The following is an 8430-nucleotide window of genomic DNA, read 5'->3' as shown; positions in this document are numbered from 1 at the left end:
CCGAGGTTTCTACTGAGACAAATGCTTTTTCGTAATCAATGACTGCTATGTATAAGCGCTGGTTATATTCCGAGCATTTTTTTACGACCTGGTTGATGGTATGGATGTGATCGATAGTAGAGTACCGTTTCCGAAAACCTACTTGATATTTTGCTTGGTTTCTGTCTAAAGTTGCCCTGATTCTTTTAGCGATTACCTTGGTAAACACCATATATGTAACAGACTGTAAGCTAATATGTCTAATTTTTCAAGTCCTTAGCGTCCCCTTTCTTATGAATTAAGATAATGTTCGTGCTCTTCCATGGTTCCGGTATTGTCGATGACACCAGACGTTGCGTATACAGGGTGGACAGTTTTTCCAACACGATATCCCCCTGTTCTTCAATACATCTATAGTTACCTAATCCCCTCCAGCTGCTTTCCCCCTTTTCATTGTTTCTAATGCTTTCTTAACTTCGTCCTTCGGCACTGGCGGAACGGTTGATGGCATTTCCCTACGCCAATCTCATTATTGTCTTGACATTGTTGGCTACTGTAGAGATCAGTATAGATCTCCGCGGCTACTTGTCCATATTCGTGATGACAATTCCCGCCTTGTCCCTTAGCGCATACATCTGAGTTTTGCCTATGCCTAATTTCTTCTTCATCGCTTCAATGCTTGCCCCGTCCTTTGCAGCATCCTCACTTTTCGCCATGTAAAACTTCCTTATATCGGCTACTTTGCGCTTATTGATTACATTCAGTATCTCTGCCAATACTATCTGGTCTGTTGGATTGAAAACTTTATTACTTTGGCGGTTTTAATAAAATGTTTTGTCTCCTTGGCCCTATTACAAGTATCCTCTCCGACTATCCTACCGCCTACTTCTACAATTTATCGTTCATTGCTTCTAGGCTAATGTCGTCGTCCTTGGTTAGAACTGAATATCTATTATGTAGCGAGATCCTGAACTCTTCTGCCCTCCCCCTCACCGCTAATTCGTTGATGAACTTCTCACTAACCTGTTTTGTTCCCTTTTCAGATTTAGACTAATTCGAGACCTTACCATCCTGTGGTCCCTGCATCGCACCTCCTCGATTGCATCTACGTTCTGCACAATGGCTGCATTAGAACACATTATGAAGTCAATTTCATTTTTATTCTCCCCGTTAGGGCTTTTCCATGTCCACTTCCGGTTCTTCCGTTTGCTGAAGAAGGTGTTCATGATTCTAGGGTTTATGCGCTCTGCAAACTCAACTAATAACTCCCCCCTGCTGTTTCTAGGACCATTTCCATAATCACCCACTGCCTGATCTTTTTTTTTAGTCGATATTTATTGCCTCAGGGCATCAGTAGGTTATGAGATGAAGGATGAATAAATGATTAAATGAATGGAAAAAGGTTGGCTGATTGTATGAAGTCCAGAAGTGAGCGATGATAAGGTCCCTGTGTCCAAGTGACGTATGAGGCAGGATTGGTTGCTGAAAGGCCAGCTATGCTCAGGTGCCGGATTCGTGTTGGCTTGAGTGCTGGGCAGTCCCACACCATACGGTGGATGTCGGCCTCGACATCTTTGTTGTTACAGATCGGGCATCCTGGGCGAGGATATAAGTGTTGGAAGTATGACCACGTCCTAGTTACAGCTGGTGTAAGGGCAACACCGACCCGGATCCTCCTAAGCGCAACCTCCTCTGCACGGGTGAGACCGCGGGGAAGGGATATCGCACACGGAGGGATAAGTGCACGTGTGCGGCGCCGGAGGTGCTCCTTTCTTGACAAAAGGAGGATAGCGTCGTCGACTTCGAGAAGCCGTGGGATTGATGCGTCTTGGTTCACGAGGCGGGTTGCAAAATCAGCTTGACTTTGGGAAGGCAGCAGATCCCGTGGGACCCACTCAATGCCTATTGATTGTGGGATGCGCGCAGCAAGCTGGTGGATGCCCTGGCAAATTTTAGGGCAGCGGCTGACATGTCGGAGCAGACGTACTGCTTGAACTGCGTCAGTGCGGATGACAACGTGGGCTGTAGGGAGCATGGTTATAGAAGTCACGGAGCAGAGTGCCTCCTGAACGGCCACAAGCTCAGCGCAGAAAGATGTAAGTGGTTCCGAAAGCTGAAACGTAGTTGTCTGATTCAGGCTAGGTCTCCGTGGACAGTAGATTGCCGTTTTGGCTTCACAGCCTTGCAGGCTTCCATCTACGTACACTACTATGGAATCTTGAGGCAGGTTAGTATCTTGCTCTTCAAATTTCTGGCGTAGCAACGATGCAGAGTTGGCAGACGTCGGTCTGCGGATGTCAGTTGGCTTGTTGTCTCCTAACTGTATAAATTTCCAGGGAGGGAGAACTGGCGCAGGTGGCTGAAGAATAATGTGTGACGTTGCATACGCCCTCAGTGCTTGCGTGGAATGGGACAAAGTGGCCTTGAGTCGGCGAGCATCACGACGCTGCTGCACCAGTTCATCGATGGTGTTGAGCTGCGCAATCTCCTGTAACGCTACGACCGGTGTGATTCGTGGGAGGCATGTTATGGTCCTCATAGCTTCTCGATTACGGTTTCAAGGCGATCCCATTGTGCCTTTGTAAGATGCTGGAACTGGGCCTTAAAACAATACGGGGCTGCAGAACCGCCCTCACTAACTGGCGTGCAAAAGACGAGCCAGCGCCACCCGTTTTAGGTGCAATTCTCCTTATTAAACTTATAGTTTCAAGTGCTTGCTTTTTTGCCTGAGAGAGCCAAGCAGTCGCTGATCCTGATTGGTGAATTGTTAAGCCCAAAATTTTCAGGCTCGAACTTTCTTGTATTGGGGTGCCTGATAGAGAGAGACGAATTGGATTTGAGGCAAGTTTCCGGCGTCCCCAGCGGTTGGCGACTGACGTGTATGAAGTTTTACACACAGAAAGTTGAAGGCCAATGGAGGATGCGTAATCAGAGGTTACGTCTAATGCTGACTGAAGGGCGGCCTCTTGAGTGAGAAGATCATGGCAATGCTCCATACCGTGATATCTGCGTACTGCAAAAACTTCATCTCAGGAATATCATGTAAGCGCCACGCCAATGGGATGAAAGTAATATTGAACAACGTCGGAGACAATACTGATCCCTGGGGCACGCCACGTAGTGAAACGAATGAACCAACAGTGTCATCGCTGAGGCGTATTGCAAATTTTCTTCCGTCCAAAAATGATGCGACAAAAGTGCGTGCTCTCGGAGGGAGATGAAGCATGTCAATGGCATTCAGGATTGCAGCATGACTGATGTTGTCATATGCCTTTTCAACATCCATTGCTAATATGGTACGTACATTGCGGCTGCGGGTAGATGATAGAACTGCTGATGCCAAGACAGTCAACCCGTCCTCTGTACCTATGTATGGACGAAACCCAATTTGAACAGGGTGATAAAAACCGCGCTGTTCAAGCCACCAAGAAAGTCGTATGGCTAGCATTTTCTCTGCGAGCTTGCAAAGCGTTGATGTTAAGGAGATTGGTCGTAAGTTGGCGAGGTCCGTTGAAGGCTTCCTAGGTTTGGGAATAGGGATCACGACAGCGGTTTTCCAGCTCTGGGGTACGACACCTACAAGCCACACTTTGTTTATGGTGTCTAGTAGTTGAGGAAGTGCAGCAGTACTCAGGTTCTTGTAAACCTCAAAGTGAATTTGGTCCAGGCCGGGCGCTGTTTTCCGTTTCGCATCGTCAATTGCAGCCAGCAGCTCGCACATTGAAAAGGGGCTAGCAATTCCATCAGCGTCGGCAGCAGATGGTAGTTTCCATGCGTCTGCAGGGATACCTGCCAAATTAAGGTTTACAGCTGAAGGAGGCAGTATATCGTATTTTGGGAAAAATTTTCGAGCAGCTTCTTTGGCGAAATCGCCCGGCGACAGATTAGCCGCAAAGCATGCTGTTGCTGCTGCGTCAGTAGAACGAGGACCGTGTTCCATTGCACGAAACGTTCGCCAGAGTGAGGCATTTGATGATTTATCAGAAATGTTTTCACACCATGCATGCCACTGGCGTCGCGAGAGATCGCGTTCATATCTCCGAGCCTTCGCGGTAAGATAATTCAGTCGTGTACGTGCCTGCCCCGAAGTAGGGTCTCGCGTAGCAGTCAGCTCAGCTTGACGGCGGGCTGCCCACAAGTTTAGCAGGCCGAGATCTGGTGCCGGTCGACCTACATCAATCCAGGTAGTAGTCGTAGCGCTGTTTAGTGCTCTCTGTATACGGTCAACAATGAGTGACGGCGAATCTGAAGACATACTGTCGAGACATGAGCGAAAGCTGTCCCAGTTTATCACAGAACATTTGCGGCGTAAAGGGCGGAGACGGGAGGGATGGAGACCGATGAGGATAGGGTGGTGATCACTTCCACAGCAGTCCGGCTCCATGTGCCATGAGGGAGTTCCTGCGCCCAACCACCACGTCAAGTCTGGAGCATAGGCAGCACTACGTATGTGACGCACAGGCCGTGTTGCTGTCCCAGGGTGATTAAGCAGAACAAACAGAGAATCAGTGAAGGCGTCCCGCACACGCCTACCACGAGGGCATGCAGTCGGATACCCCCAATCTGTGTGAGGGGCGTTAAAGTCGCCTCCGACTAAAACTGGACACCCGGGGTATTGCCGATGAACACTTAATAACCAGCCAAGATTAATACGGGAAGAGGCGCCTCCAGCTGGTCGAACGTAATAAGAAACAAGAACAACGGTTCCTTTCAGAAATTTCGCAGCAACTGCTACTACCTCTTGGTATGATGTGCACCAGTTTTCGAGAGAAAGGCGTACGTGAGGAATACGCGTTTCAACATATATCACCGCCTTTCCCGGGGGAGAAGCAGTCTGCACGCGACGGTCGGTCATTGAAGGAGACACGTAGCCGCTGAAGCCAGGAATAGATGGCAAGGCGTTCGTTTCCTGAAGTAACATAGCCCACACCCGAAGCTTGTTGAATCGCAGTCGGGTCTTGAGCTCGGCCACCTTCGTGAAAATGCCTCTACAGTTCCACTGTAGTGCACCAGGACGACCGGGTTTCGCCATTTTTGTGTGCTAGTCCAAGCGCTGTAGTATCACGGATGTCAGGTTGGACAACTGGTTGACCATATAGCGGAGCAGCGATGTTGCAGAGTTATCATTGTTCGTTGTGGTACTCTGGGAAGAGGCAGCAAATGGTCCTGTTGCGCGGGATGAAGGCGGTCGTGTTGGGCAATTACTAGATTTGGCGGTTACTTCTGCAGCTCGCCGACGTCGAGCAAGCATTTCGCGGTGTTGTCGGAGCTTAGAGACTTCTGCTAAGAGACGATTCATTTGCTCATCCACTACAGCCATATCGTCGTCTGGTAGATCAGTACGCTGCTCTATTGGCTGTTGTCGACGGCGTTTCTTGAGCACCGTATCATTAGACTTTGTCTTAGCTGGAGGTGCATTCGAAGCGGGCTCAGGAAGCTTTGGCCACTCGTCATCATCATACTGAAGAGCTGCAAAGCGATTGGATGTCTGCACCGGTGTCATGTCCTCTATTGGCCAACGCTTAGTGTTCCGAAGACGAGCCTTCTGCGTTGCCTTTTGCTTTGTCGGACTACTTGGAGATGTTATCTCGTGGTTGTCCGATTTGCAAAGGCCGCATCGGTACTTAACTTTTCCTTCAGACGCACCTTCATCGGCAGTAGCAAAGGGGCAAGATTTGCGCATGTGCCCTGCCCGAAAACAGTTATAACAGTAAACCACACTCGGTTTATATGGCCGTGGCCTTAATATGCAGCCGTAGTAGTACAGACAGGCTGGGAGTGTCGGAGGGCCTTGCAAGGTGATCATGCAGGAACGCCCCTTTCCTATGTATCGGGCCTGTATGACTCGGTGCGTTGGGCAGTACAGCTCACGTTGAAGGGTGGTTTGATCTTCGTTTATGTCGATGTTGTAAACGACGCAATGCTGCAAGTTGGAGCCTTCAACTAGATACACTTGCACAGGCACTGAGATCTCACTTGTGACTGAAATATAACTAAGCGCTTGGGCACGTTCCATCGCAGTAAGTGTCGGGAGCCACGCAGCTATAGTGTTTGACTTCTTCCTTGCCGTGAAGACCCGAAAACCTCTGGTTCCGAGACACGCGTCCAAGTTGGCCTGGATGATCCTGTTTGGTATATCGGTGAGGCTTTTGTTGGCTAGAGATTTAATCGCCACCTTATAAGATGACGATCCCGGTGTAGGTGCAACCTGGTTTTCGATAGTTAAACAGGAGCGCTTTCCTTGATAGCCACCACTTGCCGAGGACGAATTCGGTTGATTATCTTCCGAAGGACGCTTGTGAGGGGCACGGGTGCTCGTTGATACGGATGGTGGAGCCGATAGGTCCATTGGAGAGCTTGTCTCCTCAGGTCGCACTGTTGGATGTGCATCTCGTCGTGTTAGCTGAGTGGCCATAGCCGTGCTCCGCCCAGAGAACAGTACACTTACGGGCTGTTGTCCATTTTGGGAAGGCTGAATGGGCGCTGGTGCTGAAGAACCGGGAGCACCAAGCTGGACCTGAGGCCGATGGTCAGGTTGAGGTGTCGACGGCAGGGCAGGAGTTGCAGCGAGCAACTCCGGCGAAGCTACCTCTGCCAGCGTGGCAGCGGCAGCACTAGGCCTAGCCTCCGTGCCGACCTGAGCTGCAATCATGCATGAGTAGCATGCGCCGGAGGTCTCGCAACCTGACGCGGAGAGGACGTCTGGAGCTTCCTCGGAAATAGAAGATCCACTTCTCTGGAGACAGGACAGGTGCTTACAAGGACGACAAGAATTTTCAGAGGAGCGCTGAAGCCACCTTAACAGGAAGACACTTCTTCTTCCTCAGAGAGATAAGTCACTGATCTGCCTGATAAGTGCCTGATCTTCTGGCAGCTTTTTCCCTACCTTGGCATTGAAATCACCCATTAGTATAGTATACTGCATCTTTCCTTCCCGCATTGCCGATTCTACATCTTCATAGAAGTTTTCGACTGCCTGGTCATCATAACTACATGTATGCGCGTAGGCGCGTACAACCTTCAGTTTATACCGCTTATTAAGCTCAAATACGAGGCCTGTCACCCTCTCAATAATGCTATAGAATTGGTCTATATTACGAGCTATATACTTATTGACAAAGAAACCTACCCCTATTTCTCGCTTCTCCGGTAAACCTCGATAACACAGTACATGCCCGTCCTTCAGTACAGTATATACCTCATTTGGCCTTCTGACCTCACTAAGCCCTATGACATACCATTTCACACCCTCTAGTTCCTCTAACAGCACTGCTGAACTATCTTCACTGGATAGTTTTCTAGTGTTAAACGTTGCCAGGGTCAGTTTTCAAATGGCAGTCTGTCCAGCGGAGCCAGATATTATTAGCACCCACCGCTGTGTCGCAGGTCTGACCGCTGTTGGTGACTGAGGGCCGTGGTTTTGTAGAAGTAATCATGGGCGGTCGTGGCCAATTACTGTAGCAGGGTGGCCAATTGCTGCTCTGGCGAGGGAGTGCATTGCCGGAGGTGTTCACCGGTATCAGGTCGCACCCCAAACCCTTTAGCTCAAACACTCATCATGACTCGATAGGCCTAAGCAAGGCCGCCGCGCCCCCGCGGCTCCAAGATTCCGGAGCTTCCAAATCCAGCGAAAAACTGGCAGCAGGCCGCAGGAAACCACCCGAGAGTTCGCATGAGTAACGCTTACTTGCGTTTTTTAGGTCGGATCCGAGATCCCGGCCCAGTGGTGACGGGCGCAGGAAATGACCGCTAGTGTTGGCCGCGAACCAACATCGGCGGTGGAAAAAAATCGATTAGAAACCGGGCCCGACTCCCGCAGTTCACCCGCGGTGGTAGCAAGGATGACCCTGAGCGAAGGAAGTAGCTCAGGAGGTGCACAGACCCTCAAAAAAGGGCCTAGAAAAGGCCCTGGAAGCCGTGCGAAAGTTCGAAATGTTACGTGCAAACCATTATATGGCGCTTGTCGCACAGCAGTAATCATTGTGAACTCGCAGTTGTTTACTTGAGTTTGCGGCTTTCTTAAAGACGCGAGGATTATCTTTTTCGCGATTCAAGTTGAGTGATTTTTGCTTCCAGTGAATAAACCAGCAAAATGTTTAGGCGAACTGTGGCTTGCACCCAGATCGTGGGGCAATAGTTTGAAACGAAACTATGCAGAAAGTAATATTTTTGTGCACACCCTCTATACGTATACACATTCTGGTGCATTTATGCTGTCGTGAAATTTATTAGTGTAGTTGGAATCATATTTTTTATTGGTACGGTTTGGCAAATAAGTACCTCTGGAATAATTAAAGCAATAGGTGTTGTTGATACTTTAATAAAAAGCTGGCGGAGATTTCCTTTTATGTTCGAAAATTGTTCATTTTTTATTTTAAAAATAACACCTGAATACTTTAGAAGGTTGGATGCTTTCGCACCTATTGCTAGCAGAGACAACAAAGCAAAGGT

The sequence above is a fragment of the Amblyomma maculatum genome, chromosome 11, assembly GCF_055883805.1.
Source record: "Amblyomma maculatum isolate TAMU_Amacu chromosome 11, ASM5588380v1, whole genome shotgun sequence".
In the NCBI taxonomy this organism is placed as follows: Eukaryota; Metazoa; Arthropoda; class Arachnida; order Ixodida; family Ixodidae; genus Amblyomma; species Amblyomma maculatum.
Note: the sequence above shows the minus strand (reverse complement) of the source record.